Genomic DNA, 22,212 nt, shown 5'->3' with positions numbered 1-22,212 from the left:
ATTGCTTTTAAATACACAAAGAATTGTCGCTGAAAGCTGGCCGTAAAAATGTTAGATACTATTACGATAGTGCATTGTTTCAAGTGGATAGAAAACGAACAATGAATTTAATAAAATGAGATTTAAATGTCTGACGATTTCAGAAAATCTTCCAAATATATATTGTTTACAGATGTAAAATGTTTCTGTGTGCAAATACTAAGCGATAGAAATAGATCAAAGCACACTTAAATTTCTGACTTTTCATCAGAATTGTTGTTTGAGCTTCTCTTGAGCGTCAACGAATGGAAAGATTATATTGACACTGGAGAAAGGTACTCAAGTCTAGATATTTAATATTTCCTGTTATTAAACTTCTTTTATTTTAGCTTAGTTTCTGTTTTTAATCTTTTGAATACTAAAGTAATAAATTCCTCACTAACCTTTTAAAAATATTTTTGTGATAAAAGTTAGTTTGAGACTCTTTGTAATGTGTGTCAGTGTTCAAACAACTGTTGATTTATTCCATGTTTAGTCATGTAGATGGCACTTACTATTTTCTTTAAAAAACAGTTGATTATTGATAATATTATTCTGTAACTTATTATTCATTAAATTTGATATTTCAACAAGTATTCTTATACAATAAATATTGATTAAATGTTGTAAATTTATTTTTAAAAAATCTCGTAATAACAATGAAATCTGAAAATAAAAATAAATTCAAAAAGTTACTAAAAACAAAACAAAAAAACTCTTCGTTGTTTCATATTTTTCCTTTTTTATCATGTGAGAACACGGGGTTTTGAATAATTGAAGACAACGAATAATTGAAGCTCGAAATCGCGTAGGCAATGAATAAAGCATAAATGGCAATATTCATCTTCATCTGTTTCATCTGCTTTTACCAGTATTGCATTATTATTATGTATGCTTCTTTGAAATCAGATGCGTTTCTAAAAGTTTGACCTGCTGTTAGACACGGGGTTTTCACCATAGTAATCTTCTCGGAGCTATAGAAGAATCCCCCACATGGATTCATCTACTGCGCATGTGCAGATGGTTTTCGTTATATCTCATAAATTACATATGTTAGAGACATAGGGTTTTCACTTAGAAGTAACTCCGAGGGTCCTCTAAGTCCAAAAAAAAAAATTGGATCCATTGCGCATGCGCAGTACGGGTTTTGCTTAATATTGGTCAAACCAATGTCGGATCAATACCATAGAGTTCCTATGGGTCTCGGGAAGTCGATGACGCCAACTTCCGGTCAGACCGAAAGTTGTTATATCTCGAATTCTATGCAATGTAGAGACGAGTGCGACAAGTCTAAACATTCGTCTCTATGAATAAAGTCGAACGACATTTTTACCAAAACTCTGGTCTGGATAGGGTCCGCGATTGGGTCTCGAAATTTACAAATTCAAGTTACATTGTATTTACTCGTATAGTTGGATAGTACTCGCCGAAAAGCACTTATCGATATGAGTTTCACGTTGCTACTCTAAATGATTCGGGAGTTACGGGCTCTCAGAGTTGTAAAAATTTGAATTTTCAAGCGAGGTTTACGACCTTGTATATAAGCTAAATTCTAAATATAAGAAAAATCCCAAAATTGGATACTTCATGGAATGTTGTAAATCTTCATCAATTCACAATTTTAAATGTAGATTTAGAATTATAATTTTAATTCTTTTAACTGTTGTTTTTTCTCAGAATTATCCAAGGAGCACAAGAAAAACTTTATGTTTATTTCATCCGTTATTGAACTGTACGTTTAACTGTAACTGTTTATTTTTAATATTAAAGGAAAACAAAACAACAGAAGCAAGTTTAAATCTATACTATATTAAAAAAATTAGAAGACAAAACAAATTCAAGAGCATTCACAGAAATAAGTTGAAATTAATTTCGAATTGAAAGTTAATTAAAACATGGTTTATATTATAAGTAACTCTGACGAATTGAAGGCCGACTTTAAACCACAGATAGGCGAATGCATTAACCAAGAGAGAAAAATATAGAATAAAGATATTTTCGCAGAGAAATGAAGTGATATTAAATATGATCATATATATTATCATTTGTTCATAAAGTAATATATATTTAATATAAATCATAGTTAATATAAATTATATAAAATATGATCATGTTGGATTCAGAGCACACTTCTCATTAATAATATATCCTTAATTTCTTGTTTAGAGGGATCAAAATGTAAACAAAGCTCTCAAGCATTGATTTATATCCCTTTCTTGACTCATCAAAATAGGTTCGTCGGACGTCATGCCATTCCTACATCTCAATCGCTAACTAGGCAAAACTAATATATTATAGAATGAGCCTGTAAAATTTTTTTAGAAAATTTCGTTGTATAATTTCTATATTATTTACTGCTCTTTCTTTAACCGACCAACTATTTCATTTCCTATACAACGATTTAAATGCTTTCAACTTTAGATTAGGAAGCTCATATGAGCAACTTACAGATATATATCTGTAAGTTTCTGTAAACTTATCTAAATAAATTAATTGTATTAATAGTGCTAGATAGAGTTTCCAGTAGGCCTTTTTGAAAAAATGTGATTTATTAAAGACTTACATTGTATTAAATAAAGCGGGAAATAATTAATTAAGACGTGCAAATTCATTTTTTAAGTTTTCCATCTGCTTGCACTATCGAAAGCCGTATAATTTTTTAATTAAATACTACTTTTTTTTAGAATTTCTAATTTAAATACAATTTATCCTCTCTTTTATTTATAAGATGCTATCAAATCTTCATGGTATTTGATAATTTATTTCGTCATTATTTTTTTTATTTTTTTACCTAAGCAATCAAAAACATTAGTTAGCTTTTTATAAATTATCCATAGTTCCACCCAGTTTCTGAAGTATAATTGCAAACGATTTTCTCATCTGATTTCAAATTTATGATGAATTGACTTCAAAGATTAAATCTTGATAGAAATCTTTCAATTATTGTTAATTCCACTAAGAGAATCTCAAACATTATTTTAAATCTGCATTTAACCAATCAAAAAATTTTATAATTTTATAATATGTGAAAATACTTATATTATAAACTTTTGCTTTTTCTTTTAAATCTATTTCATGATAAGCCCTTCTGAAATTTTTAATTAAATTTATCTTGTTTAATTATATTTTTGTACATTTAGTTTTATTTAAAAAAATTCACACTTTATTCATATATAAGAAATCTCTAAAGACTTATTTATTCAATATTTTTTTATTCAAGTATAGTAAAGTAATTTAAACTACTTCTTTATTAATATTCTTTTAATAAATAATGTAAAAATAATTTTTTGATGATAGATTTTAATGAATTTTAAATTATTTTACTTTTAGAAGGCTTTTATTTTTTTTTATCTAAAAATTCTTCTTATTCTTTTTTTTTGTGTGGCGGAAGTAGTGAATTTTGAACTTTAATTAATTTCTAGCCTTCCTTTATAATGACTAATTAAAACAGCCCATTTTATTGTTTACGAAAGTAAACTTTATTGAATACACTCGGTGCTTTCGCTTTCCAATACGTGCAGCGCATTGATGTACAGCATGAAAACGCATATAGGGATAAACTTAATTATAGTCTTGTTCACACATCAAAAGCTTACGCAAAAGAAACAAGACTTAAATTCATGCTGATGAATCCTTTGAAGAGTTTTCGATACAATAATTTAAAAGAAACAAATTTTTAATGAATTTTTTACATTCTGCATTAATCAGTGTGTTATATCTGAAATTATTAATATTTTTAGTCAAAGCAAAGTATTCGGATATTAGTTGGTATAATTATCCTTAATACTAAATAGCATTCTATTTATAAATATCGAGTTCTTTTCTTCGAACACATGAGAAGAATAGTAAATTCCACTAATATAAAAATATGTTTCAGATAATTCAAAAATCGAATTTTCTGGTTTAAAGAAAATGCTCCGATTAGCTTTTCCTACTTTGAACCCAAAAAGTATTCTTAACTTATGCTAAAAAGCATACTAGGAGAAAAGGAATTATAAGCATAAAAAAATTGGCTTCTAAATTTTAATGAATTTTAACATTTTAGAATTCTATGCAAGTCCAAAAAAATACTTTTTTTAATTATGACTGTCACTATGTCACCATGATAAATGAAAACTTAATAGTCTTGAAAAATAAAGCTATATAAATATCCTTTACACTCAATTAACAAAATATAAATACAACCTTGAGCGATATCCGCTCAAGAGAAGTCATTATAATGGAATCTTAAAGAGCATTTTTTTATATTCACCACTATGTGTCATCACTCATGTAAAAGGAAAAAATTCAATTAAAGTAATATATTTTTATTAATTACCTTTTGAAATGTATATTAGTATATTTTAATCAATTATACGCCAAGTGTAAAAATTGAAAATTCTAGCACATCAAGAAATGAAGGAAAAGTCCATTACTAAGTTTGATCTATTGACAAAGAAGCATTTATACAATACAGGAAGCGAATCATAATGTTAAGAGTTTGTAAACTGTTTTATTCCGCAGTTGATTTCACGACCAGGATAAACTTTACAGGTGGTGAATATAAGGATAACTGAAGGATGGGGAATATATAATATAACTAATATAATTATGTAACTAAATTACAATAATAATATTATAATAATATAATAATAATAATAATAAATAATAATTATAATAATAATAATAATAATAAATAATAATTATAATAATTATAATAATAATAAATAATAATTATAATATTAATATAATAATAATAATAAACTAAATATAATTATAAATTAACTAAATAAAGAATTCTATAACTAAAGGAAGGTGTGAATATACGATGGATCTAAGATTCCCGGCCTTGGAGAATATTTTTCGGCAAAGTAATTAGCGATTTTTTCGACAAAAATGAAGGATCTTGAATATTCGAGAATCATCATGATATCTCTATTCAGATTTGAGTTCTAAAATCATAGGAATTATAAAAAAAGTTGGTGTCAAGACAAGAAACAGTAACCGAGTCTGGAGAATCAAGTGTTTGAACGTAATCTTTTTTTTTTTAACCTATGGTGGCCTATTTTAAAAGTGGACCTATGGTAACTTATTTTGAATGTTGACCAATGGTGACGTATTTTGAATGTTGGCCTACGGTAACCTATTTTGAATGTTTACCTACGGCGCTTTCTATTCGTACAGTTGTGTACCAGTGATTTTCCGCTTTGGTATTGATTTCTGAAAGAGTTGTTTTGTGTATACTTAATTTACTACTAATACTGATAATTCTACATGAAAATACGATTACCTGTATATAGTGTTTTCTATAGCCATATATACCTTAAAAATGTGTTTTGAACTAGTTTCTCAATCTTAAAATTCTACTGAATAAATGATGTTACATTTATAAAATAAAAGTTTAATGTTTTTGAATTTTATACCATAAGGTTCCATAGTTTTTATAATTCTGTAGTTAGTTATAAAATTTCGTAATTATTATGACAATAAATCTAAAAACTGGTTAAGTTACAATTAAATTTTAAATTAAAATTTCCAAAAGCAATTTATTTTTTTAATCATTCATAAAATAAAATAAAAGTAAGAATTGGAAAATACCGTAATAATTAAAATAAAGTAGATCTACCTGATCATTTGTTATTCTTTAATTTTCTGAAAACTGCGAAAACATATTAAGAAGCAAAGTAGTTCCCTCTCTCTGGAATTCTTAAAATTTGTTTTCCACTAAAAGAGTTTTTCTCGGAATAAAAAAGAAGAGAAATAAAATAGAGATTTCGACGGATGTGGATTAATGAATTTGACTCCAAGAGAATTCAGGGAAATTTTATTAGTTTGAGAAAAGTAGTTCTTTCACCATGAAAGTAGTAAGATGTTTCACATTTTTTTTTTTTTTCAGATAGGTGAATTTTCTTTTATTTCTGAATTTATTCGTCTTCTTTGCTTTATGTTGTTAGATATTATACTGTTTTGTTGAGCACGTACTTAGTTTTTATTATTTAATATTTGCTGATATCGAATTTCAAAAATAAAGCAAAAAATCAATTTCCAATTCACATGGGATTTTTTGCATAAAACTGGAATTTTTATTAGAAATAAAAAAAATTTTACAAAACTATCGAAGTTTTATATTAATTTTTCAAACAATTTTAACTTTTATCAGTATTTTATTAATTATTTAACTTCTATCAGTATTTTATTAATTATTTAACTTTTATCAGTATTTTATTAATTAGTACATAATGGTAGCCTCTTTCTTTCATGTAAATTATTAGAAATGTTCTGATATCGCATAAAAAAGCGAAACTAAAAATGAGGTATTTTGAGTAAAAAAATGATTAAAAAACGAGAATAAGGGACAATTTCTCTTCAATAGATAAATACCAGTTTTTAATCTCTTATTTTATTATTATTATGCTAATAAACTTTGGGACTAGCTAGTTCGCAGTGTATATTAGTTTCGTTTAATTGTATTACATCTCTTATACATAATATTGACAATCATTATTACCTTAAAATTTTATTTCTATCAGATTGTGGTATACATTACAACCCCATTATTTTAATAGCTTTGCACATGCTGTATTTATTGTGCTTATGAACCATCGTAATAGAGTCAACAATTATGATATTGTTACGAATCTGTGATGCGGCTTCCCAGCATAGTCGGTTCCATAGAAGGTCCCAGAGCTTAGCGACAAACTTGGCGACCATTTAGCGACTTGGCGACGAATTTGGCGACTTTGGTGCCAAAATAGATTATACCCGAAACATCGGGAATTTTCCTGATTCGTCCAGTAGGAACGGAGTTACGCCTTGAACGTTCCTGATTAGCTGAGAGGCTTCTAGCCCCGCCTCCTGAGACCTATAAAAGGAAGCACCCGCAGCTGCCGAGAAGCGGTGAATTGAGGAGAAGTCGAAAGCGACAGAGAAGATTAGAGTGAACCAGAGTCGGCGTGGTGAATTGAGTCGTGACCCAGCAGTGGTGAACGGACGGTGAATTGAGTCGTGGACCAGTGGAGTCGGAAACGACGGTGAAGAACTCGTCATCCAGGGACTAGAGGAGCAGCGACGGAGTAGAGCTGCTGTGTATACTGTTGTATGCTGCACGTCTCGGCTGAAGATAATCGTCTTCTGTGCTGTATATAGTTGTCGTCTTTGTGCTGTCCTAAACGTCGTTGTTTTATTTTCTACTGCCGCCTGCTGATTGTGCGTACTTTACACCATACAACTCTCACTATCCAAACGAACCCCCGGGAAATTTCGTAACATTATGATAGCGCTTTTAAATATCTAGCACTTTGGTTCCTCTGTCTTCCCCCTTGGGCAATAGTATATGTAACTTCACTTTCTTAATCATCGTATCAAGCAAACACAGATGTTAAATATAATTCTTTTTCATTGGATTATAGCTATAAAAGAAAGAAACACAATTAAATATTTATATTCTAATATAAAAATGTAATTTTAATACAAATACATTCTTGGAAAAATAAACAAATATTTTTTTTTAAAAAAATAGCAAAATTCATGAAAATTTATACCACAATTTAATTGGTATCATTAAAAAAAAATAATGTTTTCCATTTTAAAATAATATAAAAATGAGTTTTGTGAAACAATCTTTTTAATATTTTCACGAAAAAAAAAACTCCTATATCTCACTTAATCTTTAATTACTAAAAGTTAAGATCAAATTTTTAAAAAGCAGTACATTTCTAACCATCAAAGTTCATAAAAATACAATTTGGTAATTCAAAGTCATACAGCCCATCCTATAGTGTACCAGCATAAGCACAGATACATATTCTTCTTTAGTAAAGATAATTTAATGCAAATTCTATCAAAATACAAAAATATATATTGCTAAGTTATTATCCTCAAAATATAAGTATAAAAATAACATAGGAATAAAAAATATTTATTTTCACTTTAAAAATTAAATATTTATAAATGCACCCCTTCAATCGCGTCTCATTAATTTCTAATCCAAAAGAGAATACAATTTCAAGATGGAAAAATTCGTTTAATAAAAAAAGAGTTACTTTTTATTGTGTTTAAGTCTATAAATGAACTGCTAAAAAGTACTAATTCTAAATTTTTGCATGGTCTCCTGCTTCTAGTCCTTTTTAATAATATGTTTTTATCACACTAATATTTTGAATTAAAACGATACCCTGTTCATCATCTAAAATTGATAAGATTACGATACTTTGGATTTCATTATTTAGACCACTCAAATGTTTACTCAAAATAACAGATCTGGGATGATATTTCTTGAGAATGTTATAGAAGTAGTTTAAAGGCGTGTGAAATTGCGGTATTTAGAGCTGCAGAATTCAGTCAATATTTTCTCAAAAATGTTAAACTATTTTCTTTAAATGTTTGTAAGAATAACTTCAAGAATGTTTTAATAAATACGATTTAAGTATTGAATAAACAACAAGTTTTCCTTTTTTTTTCTTAAATATATTTACTGACTTAAAAAATAAAATTGTTCACGATATTTAAAATATTTTCCAGCAAAACTTATATGCCTTTTTCTAACAATATAGAAATTAGTTGCTTGGTGATAGTTAGAGTGTGTGTACTGTGTAAAATAAAATTTGCTGCGACGGTTGTTTTTTTTTTATCAGAGCCTAGAAAAACAAAAAAAGATATGCTTTTAAAGAATTTCGATAGGATTTTTTTTTTTGTAAAATTTCCTTGAAAATAGTCTGTAAATTTTATTTGCTGTTTAAAGAAAAAATATTCTTATTTAATATACCTAATGTCAAATGAGCAAATAGAATTAATATCTCCTTAATAATTTTTTTTCGATAAACAGAAGACGTTAAATAATTAAACAATAAAAAATGTTATTAAATTTTTAAATCCTTTCATGTGACAAATGCAATAAATAATTATGTACTGTTGAAACATTCGCCTCTGATTTTTTTTTTTAAATCTATTAAAAGAAAATAATCCAAGGCGCATGTAATAAAAAAAGAATTCCTCATGAATCTTAAAATGTAATGCTAACCTGAACTAATTTAATGCTATCTGAAAACACTTTTTTTTCGCAACATATTTATAAAAACATTGATCTGAGTGGAAATTGAATTAAAGTATTAAAAGTAAAACTGTCCCAATCTTAACTTTTAACAGTTTTCACAGTTTAAGGAGAAACAGTAGATGAAGAAAATAGTGAAAGCAATTTGTTTTTCTTGGAAGTGAAATAATGTCAAAGTTTCTTTCGATTTTTAATAAAATATATTTTTAAAGCATGCCCCATTCAAATACGAATCTTCTTTACTTTAACTGAAGCTTCCTATTGGAATTAACTTTGCATTTTTAGAGTTAAATTGTCCACACCTGCATGAAAATAAAAATCCTTACCTGAAGTAAACATTCCTTTATGCACCATTCCAGAACTAAAGTTAAAAGCATCCAGCTGCTATCTAAGTAGTAAACGATCTTCGGCTCTGTAACTTTCAGCTTTGAAATTGGCATCATTATTATCTGACCAGAGCTGTCCGTCTTATGGCTAGAACAATTACTATCTAATAAAAAACAATTCCGAATTAGGAAATTCACATAAATTAAAAATAGAGTTTATAGAATTAAAATAACAAGCAATCTATAAATTTCTAAGATCAGTGAAAATTTGACCAGAATTTAAATAAATATTTTTCAAATCAAACGAATGAATGAATTGTATTTTCAATCACAAAAATTCTCTGTTTTAACATTTTTTCAAACGAATGAGATTGTAATTTTTTCGTTTCTAAGTTTAAAAGAAAAAATTACAAACGATAAGAAATGTGTTATATTTTAAAGAAAAAAAATAGCATAAAATTTTTGTTTGGAGGGGGGGGAGGTTCATTTTACATTAAATTCGACCAACAAATGCGCCAGCAGGTAAATGTAGCGAGAACAATCGTTCCTAAAATTCGAAGAGATATCGTATATGTAAAAAAAAATTTCAATCTGAGTCATTAAATTCATTTTAGGTTTTTCTGTTCAATAGCAGAAAATGGGGTATTCGTGCACAGAAGCAAAAAGTTTCATTTCACTCCAGTTCAGACCAGTGAGCTGACGATATGCAACCACGACAGTGATGGAAAAAGCATTGTTCGTATTCCATTCATAAAAATAAATGGTTCGAGGTGTGTGTTTTTTATGTGTAAGTGAAAAAATAATCTAATTTGTAGTGGCACTTGATAAAAGAATATTTTTTCGCACTCTAATCCGATCCTAACAGCAATAGTTGCAGTTTCTGCAAGTATGATCTAATTTTCCTAAAATATAATTATCATAGGGTTTTTTTTTTCTTAGCTTTTGATTGTATAAATTGCGCACGAATGATTTTATACAATGTGTATTACCCTGAAATATTTCAGTAAGTTAAAAAAAAATGGTTTTTAAATTATCGCAATAATTATAGCATCTATCCTAGAATGACATAATTCACCTTTTTTTTTCTTTTTTTTAGAATACTACGAGATGGTTGTTTATTACATTGTAGCTATTAACATTTCTTTAGTTTTCAAAGATAAGAGTACTTCTGCAATCCTGAATCCATTGTACTTTTAATTAATTGGAATGAAAACTGAAAAATATTTCAAATTTAGAATATTATGCTAAGGTCTTCTGGATTTCCATATAAAATGCGTATGTTTATTTTATTTTATTAAACAAGAACGTCAGTTTTTTTCTAATTGTTTACTTTTTTAATGTTCAATTAAAAAAATTAAATAATTCTACTAGTGTATTATTAGGATGTCGTGTAAAATTTCAGATACCGAATACATTAATTTTTTCATTAGAACAAATTGTGTACATAATGGACAGGTCAGGAAGGTAAAATAAATTTCAAATGATTTTAAATAAAAACGAATAAACATTTGATTTCTATATGGAAAATCAAGAAGATAAATTTTATAGAATTTCTAATAATTCTTTCAGTTTAGAAATGGAATGCAGAGTAAAACGTAGTTTAGCATTAATTAATATGCTAAACTATATGTTATCATCATATATAAATATTACTTATTCATTTCTAAATGTAGTCTTTCATTACCAAAATATGCTATATTTATTTATGTTTGACCCATCCAGAACTCCAATTCATTCTAAAAATCCACCAAATTTCATAAGAGAAGAGAGATGTTATCTGACATGTGATATAGATTTATCATGCAGTTTTCACACCAACTAAATTGCCTCTTTAGAAATAACCCATTTGCAGCAGAGTTTAAACACACAAATTAAAGCTGATACATGTTTCATGTATTCAATTTTTATACATTTTTTTCAATTTGTTTAATACATATTTTTTGATTTGTAGAAGGTTTCTCCAATGTCAAATCCCCTGTAGGGAACATTTGTACTGTGAATAAATAAAAAAGAACATTTCTAAAACTGCTTCAAAGAAAATAAAGAAAAAGGAACCTCTTGCCATAAAACAAATTAAATTCGTTTAGTTAATCATTATATTTATATTTTCTTTTCTTTTTTTTTCAAATTCTCAGCATACTTTACTTGAAAGAAAATGGAATAAAAATGTTTTTCGTTTTTCGTTCTTCATTTTTTTTTCTCTATATTTTAAATTCTTTCGTTTAAAAGTTCTAATTGCAACTTCTGAAAAATCAGAATTCCATTAGGTTTTTAAAAAATGTTTCTGTCACAATTTGCTACAGTAATTAAGGAATTAAAAATCTTTTACCCAAATATTTTTATTAGCTTTCATTCAATCAAATCATTGGATAAATTTTGCTAAACTTATTATTTCTAACTTGCAATTTTATGATCAAAAGGTGGAAAGTTTCTTCCCTTAAGGTTATACTTTAAATTTATCTTAATTTCGTATCCATTCCATGACAATTTTCAACCAGCAGAATTATTAAAGTGTTTCATTTATTTTATCGTCTGAATTTTGAGTTCTCTTATTGGTTCTTTGAATTGCTTCAGCAGGGACTTCCAAATACGTTCCAAGAATCATATGATTTAAAAAAGGAACTTTATAAATTCACGAATGTTGTTATTGAAAGTTTTCTTAATGATATCAAGCTAAATAAGTCTTATAATGAGATTTCTATAGCTCGATAAAATAAAAGGAGGGGAATTTTTGTGTTCCAAGAGGATTCTTAAAATACATTAAAAATGCTTTTAAAAGGCGAAAGAACTGGGGTGAATTTTGTATTTCCTGAAATATTCATCGACATAATTTTCTTTATCGCATAGATTCAATCTTTTTCCTTTTACTTAAAGTAATTATTTACCCATTTGTTTTGAAGATCGTTTTGGGATTTAAAATTTTGATATATGTGTGTATTTTATTGTGCCCGTTTTGCGATAAATAAGATGTAAATACTAGAAAAGGTATCCATCTTCAAAAAACGAATGTTAGCTAGTGAAATATTGAAGGCATTTACGAAATAGGATTTTACTCATTCTTTGAACGCTTTCTTCTTAAATAATTTTAATGTTTTTCTCACTAAAAAAAATAGCTTAAAGTGCATTTTTAACGTCAAAGGTATTTCTTTCTAAAACTCCTTCGATACATTTTTATGTCACTTATGCAGATCATATGCAATCTTTAGTTTTTTTTTCTTTCATATAATCTGTAACATGTCTGATGTATCTTCATTTGCAATTAATTTTATTCGTCGTTTTCATGGCGCACTCTTTTTATCGCGCATAGCTATTACTAAATATATTTTGGATAAATAGAAGTCTAATATTTGAAAATAATAAATTTTGAGGAGATATCTCTTTAAAATTTCATTTTAAAATCATGTTTGGGAATCATGGAAACTTTAAGATTTCATAATAATCAATTTTATGAGAGAGCATTATATTCCTTGTTTAAGATAATAAACCTTTCTTTTTCATAACATGAATTAATTTTTATACAATGATGGATTTGTATTTTTATCTTTTAATTTTCTGAATTGATGTAATTGTGTTTGTATATGTTGTGCAGTATAATAGTTGTCTATACATCTATAAAAAATACAGCTATAAGATCTATATCTAAATAGATATGTAAGATCTTCAAATATATCTATATGAGTTCTACCCAAAGACATCAATTGATTTCCTCTTTTTACAACGATTTGAATTGAAAAAAGACATGTTTGCCTTAATATCTGATTGTAAAAGTGAAACAGCATCAAAGCAAAAATATTTGCTTAATATTTTGGATTATAAAAAGAAAAAAATGTACATTATGGTATTTTTCTGACGAATGGTTTTCGGTCTTGAGAAAGTTTAACTCAATAAGATTCTATCTATTTGGAGTCATTCTAATGTGAAAAGGGGACTTGTTTATTTGTAGGTTCCCAAACGTTTTCGTTATTCCTGAAATAGATTGCAATATTTCTATATTTAGAAATAAGTCTCCTGTATATTTGAAAAACAAAATTGTTTTTTACATCATTTAAGGTAACGTCCTCGTGAGTAAACACAAAGCAATCAATGTTGTTGAAGTTTATAACGAAGTTTTAAGCCTTTTTTATATAAACATGTAGGCGGACTCTTTAAAGGATCTTTTATCAATATTAGTGATTAGTTTTATCGTTTCTTTTGCTTTCTTAAATATGAAAAAAGTAAAGAAAATAATATTGAAATCTATAAAAGTTCTACCCAGAGACTCTTTTTCCTCTTTTTATAATGATTTCATTTGAAAAAAAATCATGTTTGTATTAATGTCTATTTATGAAAACAAACAAGAATCGAGTTAGACTTGAAAATGGGTATTGTGTCTTTATTCCAAACCTGTATATATGCCTAAAATCTTGAATAAATGTGTCATAGGATTTTATCATCAGACTTATGGATCTCTGTCAAATTTTGCATCAAAGCCTCTAACTTGTTGAATATTCTTTCGAATATATGTAAACTTAATAACTCAAAAACACAATAAGATCAATTAATATGTTTGATATATGGCCTTCATATCAAATAAGCGCGAAATTGTGGTATGTGAGAAAAAGTAGAACAATTGCACTTGTTTTTAATTAATTGTATCGCAGACAAAATAATTGAAAGAAATATTCACAAAGGAAATAAACTAAGCAACAATAAATCAAGAACAAAAAAGAAGATTACATATTGAAAATTCTTGCAAATGTTTATTCAATGGAAGAAATAAAGAAATCTTGTTTTCTTTCAAATTAAAAATTAATTAAATATCACACTTTTAACATCGTATTCTAAATGAGAAATAATAAGGAAAATATGTGAAAGCCCAATGATACGACAATGCAGCATTCCAAGCGTGAATTGATAAATGTATGCAGATAAATAAATTAATTAATTTTAGAAGAAAAGACAAACACTTTGCGGCAAGGTTCAGCAAATTTATTCAGCATGGAACCTTGGAGGGACGCAAATAAGCCGTTGTTTATTGCAGAAACATTAGTACAAGAAAATAATAATAATAATAATTTCTTTCCCACCGGCTCGGGGGAAATAATATGAAGGACAATGAGGGTTGCACAAGGACAAAAACCATCATTAAGCTGATAAAAACCATTAAAAAAATTGAAAATAAGAATTGATAAAAGAACGAAAATTAAGGGGGGAAACCAGCCATTCAAACTCCATTTAGTTTCCAAGATAACCTAGATTATTGTGTTTCAGACTTCTTTCGATTACATGACATGAGGAAGTATCACGACACCTTGAAAAGAGTATTGATACTTAATTATTTGCTTTGAACATATTTATTTATTAGCATGTTTTAGACTTCTTTTGATTACATGAAATGAGGAAGTATTGTAACACCTTGAAAAGATTATTGGCGCTTAATTATTTGCTTTGAACATATTTATTTATTTGCAAATTTTAGACATCTTTCAATTACATGACATGAGGACGTATTGTAACACCTAGAAAAGATTATTGGTACTTAATTACTTGATTTGAGCATATTTATTTATTTGTAAGTTTTAGACTTCTTTCGATTACATGACATGAGGAAGTATTGTAACACCTTGAAAAAAAAAGACTAATGGTACTTAATTATTTGCTTTGAACATATTTATTTGTTTGTAAATTTTAGACTTCTTTCGATTACATAACATGAGGAAGTATTGTAACACCTAGAAAAGATTATTGGTGCTCAATTATTTTCTTTGAGAATATTTATTTATTTGAATGTTTTATATTTCTTTTGAGTACATGGCATGATAAGGTATTATAACACTTTGAAAAGACCAATGGTACTTAATTACTTGCTTTGAGCATATTTATTTACCCAAGCATTAATAAATACATAGAGAAAAGAAGCGCTGTTTTTATTTTTGTTAAAAAAAACATGATAAAATTCAATGGATTATGAAAGAAAAGTTCAACATCAATAATTGTCAGTTTCAGAATAATGACAAATTTCCGGCTAAGCATACTAAGCCAAATGCCTGGAGTAACTGGACTAAAAGGCAGCCGCATGCAAGTTGATTATAAAATAGTATTAGAAAATCTGTCAATTAAGTTTTTAATATTCACATTTTTGAAATTGTAAAATATTTGTAAAATTTATCTCTCTGTGAAATAAAGAAATCAGGATAAAATGAACAATTTGTGAAATATTATTATATATAAAATATATTATTGTGAAATATATTATTATATTAATATATATTATTATTGTGAAATATATTATTATATTAATATATATTATTATTGTGAAATATATTATTATATTAATATATATTATTATTGTGAAATATATTATTATATTAATATATATTATTATTGTGAAATATATTATTATATTAATATATATTATTATGAAATATTATTTTCTATCTGTTTCATTACTTTACTTAATTATTGCATTCATGAGTTATAATAAATAAATTAATAATATCAAATAAATTTTGAGAAAATGTTGCAAATAAATAAATAAATTAAATTAATTAATTTAAAATTCAACTTCAGAATTTTAACTCAATAAAAAAATGCAATGAAATTTGCGTCTGAATTGACCAAATTTTTTCAATAGGTACCTCTTAATGTGCATTTCCTAGAGCCACAAAATATCTTAATCTACCATTGTTGAAAAATTAAATAAATAAAATAAAGATAAAAAAAGATAACTTTAAATAAAAAAGAAAGATAAAGATACTTTTGATAGAATACAGAGGCTACTATCTGGCATTGTTCTGCGAACACGAAAGTCGTGTGTATGATATGTCGTTGAATAAGTAGTATGCATGTATACTGGAAGTCTTTTTACTGTAACTAACCATCACTTTTATTACGTAATTGTTGACGTTTTGAAATCGGGGTTGGGGGGAGGGTAAATACTGTAGGCTGTGAGCCTTTTTTTTTTTTATCGTCCTGATGAATTGGTGCAACTTTAAACGATTTTTTAATATTTGTAACTTTACTTTTGCCATTTTATAATAATATAATTTATATAGGCGATTAATCATACAGTTTTTGGAAAAAGTCACATTTTTTAATACAGTGATTACAGAATCAACACTATGAAAATGAAGAACTAAAACTATGAATTCGTACACTCAGCACCAAAATACTGCAAACAGAACTACGGTTTATATTCGAATACAATCGAATATAAACCGTAAGAATTATAGATTATCGACTGTTTCTTAAACTTTGCAACTTTTTTGTGTTTTACTTCGCTTATTTATTATTAATTCAATATACGTTAATGACATTGATTCAACATATAGGCAATGTATATTTTTATTCGGAATTCCATCAATTCGCCTATCTATTACTTTTGTCAGCTTTATTATATATTAAATATAATAATTTACTAATATAAACATATTAGTAAAATTTAAAGACTAATTTATTTAGCAGCTCATTTAATTTGCTAAAAGATAAGAGCTTATAAGCATGCAAAGAACTTCTGGCTAAAGGGAATATGGCGTCCCGAATATGGCGTCATAATCTAATTACCCACATGTTATACATCAAAATACTCGTCTTAATATGCTATATCCGAATCTGTAAATATTAAACGATGCATACCTTGTGGGACACCCTGTACTTACTTATTCCAGGTGGATAAATGCATTTTGTATTTTTAATGCGCTTTATAATAAAATTCTATTTTTCAATTATAAAAGGGTACATTTTATTCGAATAAAATTTATTCGAACGGGTAAAAGATACAATAAATCTCTTATTGCAGTTAATATTTAGTTACTATTTCCATAAATAGCGATTCTTTCTTAAAAAAAGCATTTACCATTGTCTTTAAAACTTCTGATTAACTGTCTAATAAAAAAAGATAGCTGTCGATATTTTAGAATTATTACAATCTGCACAATTATTTTCGTTAAATCTGTAAAAAAGTGTTAATCAAAACTGTTGCACTGATAATTAGAAATAAAAAAAACATAATTTGTCAACGAAAATAAATATATCGTCCAACTAAGCATTTTCTTTGTAATAATAAACAGATACTAAGTCTGGGGATAAAGCATGAAACACTATTTCATTTTTATTATGATCTTGTTCTAATAACATTGAAATAAAAGTCTTTAAAGAATAAAAAAATGAAGTTGTTACTTCGGCATTTCATACTTTTATTCAAGAAGAATTTTTTTTCAATTTTAATTTATTCTAAAAATAAATTTAGGTTTTTTTTAAGGATAAGAAAAGACATTATTCAAATAATAAATAATATGAGTACTAATTGCTTCTTGGTTTGATAAAAAGCATGAAATTAACAGACGGAAATTTTACAAATATCATTGAAAAAAATTTAATTATTAAAACAAATATTAAATATTTTAATGATAATTTCTTAGCATTTTTAATTCCTTGTAGTATCCGAAGTACATAAAAAAAATATTGTAATAATCAAAAAAACCGAACTCGAGATTTTGATAAATCTCCATATTTCAGATAATTCTCAATCCAAAAACCATCGTTTTGATTTATCAAGCTATCCGTCGTTGAGTTTGATAAATCAAAAACGTTTTCAGCTAAGCTGATGAAATTTGAAATATGATCTTTATTCCAAATTTGTATATTATCATCAAATTTTAAACAAAATCCATAGAACGGAAGTTTGTCTCTTCGGCTGTCCGAATATAAATTGGCCGGGTAACTTCAGAATGAGCAGAGCTAGACGGACAAAATTGGATGCAGATATTAACATCAAAAGTGTAACTTAGTATTAAATTTGTCAGAAGGTTGACCTCCGTCGATCTCTACTTTTGCATGCATATGGATATTATAATTCAAAAGCATAACAATTTAGAAAAATGAAATTTGCTTAATAACTTTAATATTTAAATTGATTTTGTACCATATTTATAGATTTCTATGAAATTTTGAATTGAATCTCTCCAGAAAAATCCAAAATTTCTTTCGCCTTTCATTCAATAAATAAGAAAAATTCATTGTGCTCGGATATAATTTAAATTAGAATTTCTCTTAATGTTTTTTTTTCATAGTTTTTTTATGTATATCATAACATAGACATAAAGGAAAGAAATGAGAATTCAGAAATAAATAATATAACGTTTGGTTCATTACCCTTTAGTTTTTCTAAAAAGTACTTGATAATACGAAGAAAAACAATTCTCTTATTTCTTATTTTTCTATCCAAATTCTAAAAATGTATTTTAAAAATTCTTTTGAAAGAAATGCATCAAAAATATAATATAAAGAATGCGTCAATTGGAGATTAATGTATTTAACGCCAAGGAAATTCGAGAATATTTACTAATTTACGTAATGTAATTTTTTCCATATGCAATTATTAAAATATTTTATGTTTTGCAAACAGTTTAAACTTTTGAATTGTGAACCTATTCCCTTTCTATTTCGTTCATGCTTTATTTAATCAGATTCTGCAATTTCATTGTTTGGAATGGACCATATATTTACCTTTAGTTGTTTACCATTTCAGTATTTTGACAAATAATACAAAGTGTAAACAAAAGAACTAGATATTCTCTACCTTATCTTCGTTTTAAAATGATTTTTTTTTCAAATTGTATTCAAGAACTAAATTTAATTCTGCAAATAATGAATTGTTTAAAAGAATTTCTTGAACTATTTTACGAACTTATTCTATTTTGACAAATACAAAAGGAAATATTTTGTACCTTATTGTCGCCTTAAATAGAATTTTCCAGATTGTATTCAAGAAATAAATTTAATTCTACAAATAAAGCAATGTTTGAAAGAATTTTATAAACTATTTTATGACTTTCTCATTTGTATTTCAAATTTGAAAGCAATGCCAAATCAAATATATCTTAAATATATATATATATATATATATATATATATATATATATATATATATATATATATATATATATATATATATATATATATATATATATATATATATAGTTGCTAAATTTATATTAACAGATTTAACTATCTTTTTATCTAACGTTAAATTCTATAGATATCTAAATAATGAAATAGTTTGAAAAAAATCGTCAAAATTAAAATTTGAAGCATGATATTTTAGAAACTTTTAATTAATTATAAAGTAAGTGAGAAATAATATTGTACATAACCGATTTTAGACCTTATTAAAATTCAAAAAACTTCTTTTAATCATATAAATTTAATTGCATTCTAATTTATACATAAATATTAACCATTTTTGATAAGCTTTTTATATTGTTTTTCTCATTGTTGCGATGAAATTCAGACCGTTTCCATTATATCAACAAATATTGAAACGTGCAATTTTCTTTCGTTACTGAAAGCTAGTGTAGAAAAATTCTTTCTATTATCTTAGCAGTATCAATGAGATTTAAGAAAGTGAAGTTACAGTACCACGAAAACAATATGCAATAAAAGATATATTAGCTGGAAAATTAACGTTTTTAATAGTACAGTAACGTCATGCGACTTACTGTCATTAGAAGAGTTCACTTACTCAATAAAGAAAGCAATTGTATGACTTAAAATAATATGAATATATTTTTGATTACTAATAGATACTAACTTAGAATTTCTTTGGGGAAATTATAAAAAATGAATTTATGCATAAGAGATTTAATTGAGATCAAATACAACCAATATTCTTGGGGAACAAAATATTCGTCAAAGGCAACTAGTATAAAATGAAACTGACTTTCATTGGCAAATTTACTAATAAATAAGGGTCAAGAAAATTTAAAATCTTTTTTTCAGATCATCTAAATAATTACGTGTAGAGATTACACATTAAATTAGATAGATTATACGTTAAATAGCCTTTGTCAGAAAATATCAGCAATTGATAAAACATGGAAGCAACAAATATATAAAGAAATCTTTAAATTATTTGTTTAGTCAAATATAAAATTGTAAAAAAAAATATCAAGTAGAATTCCAACTGAATTCTAAAACTTTACTGAAAAACTGATTTTAAAAAAATTAACACCGCGGAACATTTCATTCTGATTTTTTTTAGATCTACAAAAAGAAAAACAATTCGTAACGCATGTGGTGAAAAAATAATTTCTTCTAGGTAGACTCTCTTCTTGAATTTTAAAATCTATTGAGAGCCTGAAATAATTAATTCAATTCCCTTTGAAAGCAAAAACACACTTTTCTTCGTAGTTGGTTTAAAAAAAATAATGATTTGAATGGAAATTTAGTTAAAAATAAAAGAAAACTAAGCCTGTCACGATCTCGAATTAATCTTCTTGTTTTTCACGCCAGTTGGGTAAATAGCAAATGAAAAAAATTCTGAAGTTGAAAGTAATTTTCCTTTGGAATAAAATAAGAATTTTAAAAGGATATTATTTGTCAATAAAATTTCAAAACATTTGAATGACTAAAGAAAAGCAGAAAATAAAAATTTGAATACTATAGAAAGTTTTAAGACTTGAATACAGAGTAACGTGAAGCAAATACAATTTTCAATGCTTCTAAATCGATATATCATTATAATTAAATCCATGATATTTTTTTATATAAGCGTGTTTCTAAATCCTAAATGGAAAAAAAAAATTTTGATTCGTCAGATGGTGTTTTTGAAAATTCACCTTTTTAAATTGAACTTGCTACACAAATAAATATATTTGGCAATTTAATTTTATTTTAAGATGAATATTTGTAATAAAAAAAAAAACAAATTTTATTTATGGTTAAATGGCTAAAAACAGTTATAAAATTTAAAATGCTCTTTTTACAACATTATAGCTTACTAAAGAATTCTATGCAAATGAATTGTGACAAAAGTTGTTTTATAAAAATATATTAAAAAGAGTTTAATACCCAAATATTTATTTTTTAATATTTAGATTTTTTTATTATTGAAATCTTTGTAATAATTTGATTCTAAGTTATTTTTACTTCCTTCAGGCTATCCATGGACATTTACATGGAGCTCTCTTGCAATAAAAATAAGAATAGTTTGTGCACTTTTATTATTAATAAATAGAATAAAATATTTTCTTCTAAGAAATAACAGTTATTTCCTGAAACATTCTCATAACACGCCTGCATCTGTAAATGTAAGTTTTTTTCTTTAAGAAAATCAATGTTTCATATTAAGATTGTTCAGTCTAAAAGTTATATTTCTTCTCTACCAACAAAAGATGATGATGATTAAACAATGAATTTGCATTTAAAAATGGCAAAGTGAAATGAGAAACTAAAGTTGTGAAAAGCAATTCAACTGTAGTAAAGTGATCATTCTATCTCATATTATACTGGCAGTAGATTTCCTAGTGTAGAATTTTGATGTCAGTCGTTCTGTCTCAAAAAGCTCACATAAACAAAAAATTGCGAAATTGTCAAAAAATTATGCTATAAACTTACAGACATTGAAATTATACTACTACAAAGTGTAGAACTCACCCATTTAGTATTTGTTCTAAATGCAATATTAAATTGATTAGAAAAGCTGAAATATAAACCTCTCCCTCCGGATCGTTATTTTTACTCTTTTCAGAAATGAGTCAAAATAGTGCTTTAAGACATATATAATTCATTTAATAATATTTATATTTTAACGGTCTGGTAAATTTGACTTCTTCCACTTAGTCACATAATATTAGCATCACTCGACTTTCTTTAATTTTTAAAATTTTAATGACGTCTTCCCTATATGTAACATCTCTGGTTTTCTTCTTTTGTAGAAGGATGACCATCTGTGAAGTAAACCAATCAGGTAACCAAACTATCAGGTTAAGTAAATAAGTCTTAAGTATAGCTAGCCAGGGGTGAAATATTCAGTTTTCAGATCCACATCAGCTTGTACCATATGCCATGATACCATATGCC

At 26.3% G+C, this 22,212-nt stretch overlaps 1 protein-coding gene across 1 annotated transcript in view; it reads right to left on the bottom strand.

Moving 5' to 3' along the window:
- Positions 1 to 6,591: 6,591 nt before the first annotated feature.
- The window catches only part of LOC129968528 (probable global transcription activator SNF2L2), a 96,791-nt gene continuing 81,170 nt past the window's right edge, over positions 6,592 to 22,212 (bottom strand). Inside the window, exons 3-4 of the transcript XR_008784422.1 lie at positions 9,373 to 9,520; positions 6,592 to 7,406 (exon numbers count right to left, since the gene is read on the bottom strand). The gene's annotated coding sequence lies outside the window, so the exon portion shown is untranslated. The remainder of the gene's footprint in view (positions 7,407 to 9,372; positions 9,521 to 22,212) is intronic.

The sequence above is a fragment of the Argiope bruennichi genome, chromosome 5 (assembly GCF_947563725.1).
Source record: "Argiope bruennichi chromosome 5, qqArgBrue1.1, whole genome shotgun sequence".
NCBI classification, from domain to species: domain Eukaryota; kingdom Metazoa; phylum Arthropoda; class Arachnida; order Araneae; family Araneidae; genus Argiope; species Argiope bruennichi.
Note: the sequence above shows the minus strand (reverse complement) of the source record. Positions and strands in the feature narration are given on the sequence as shown.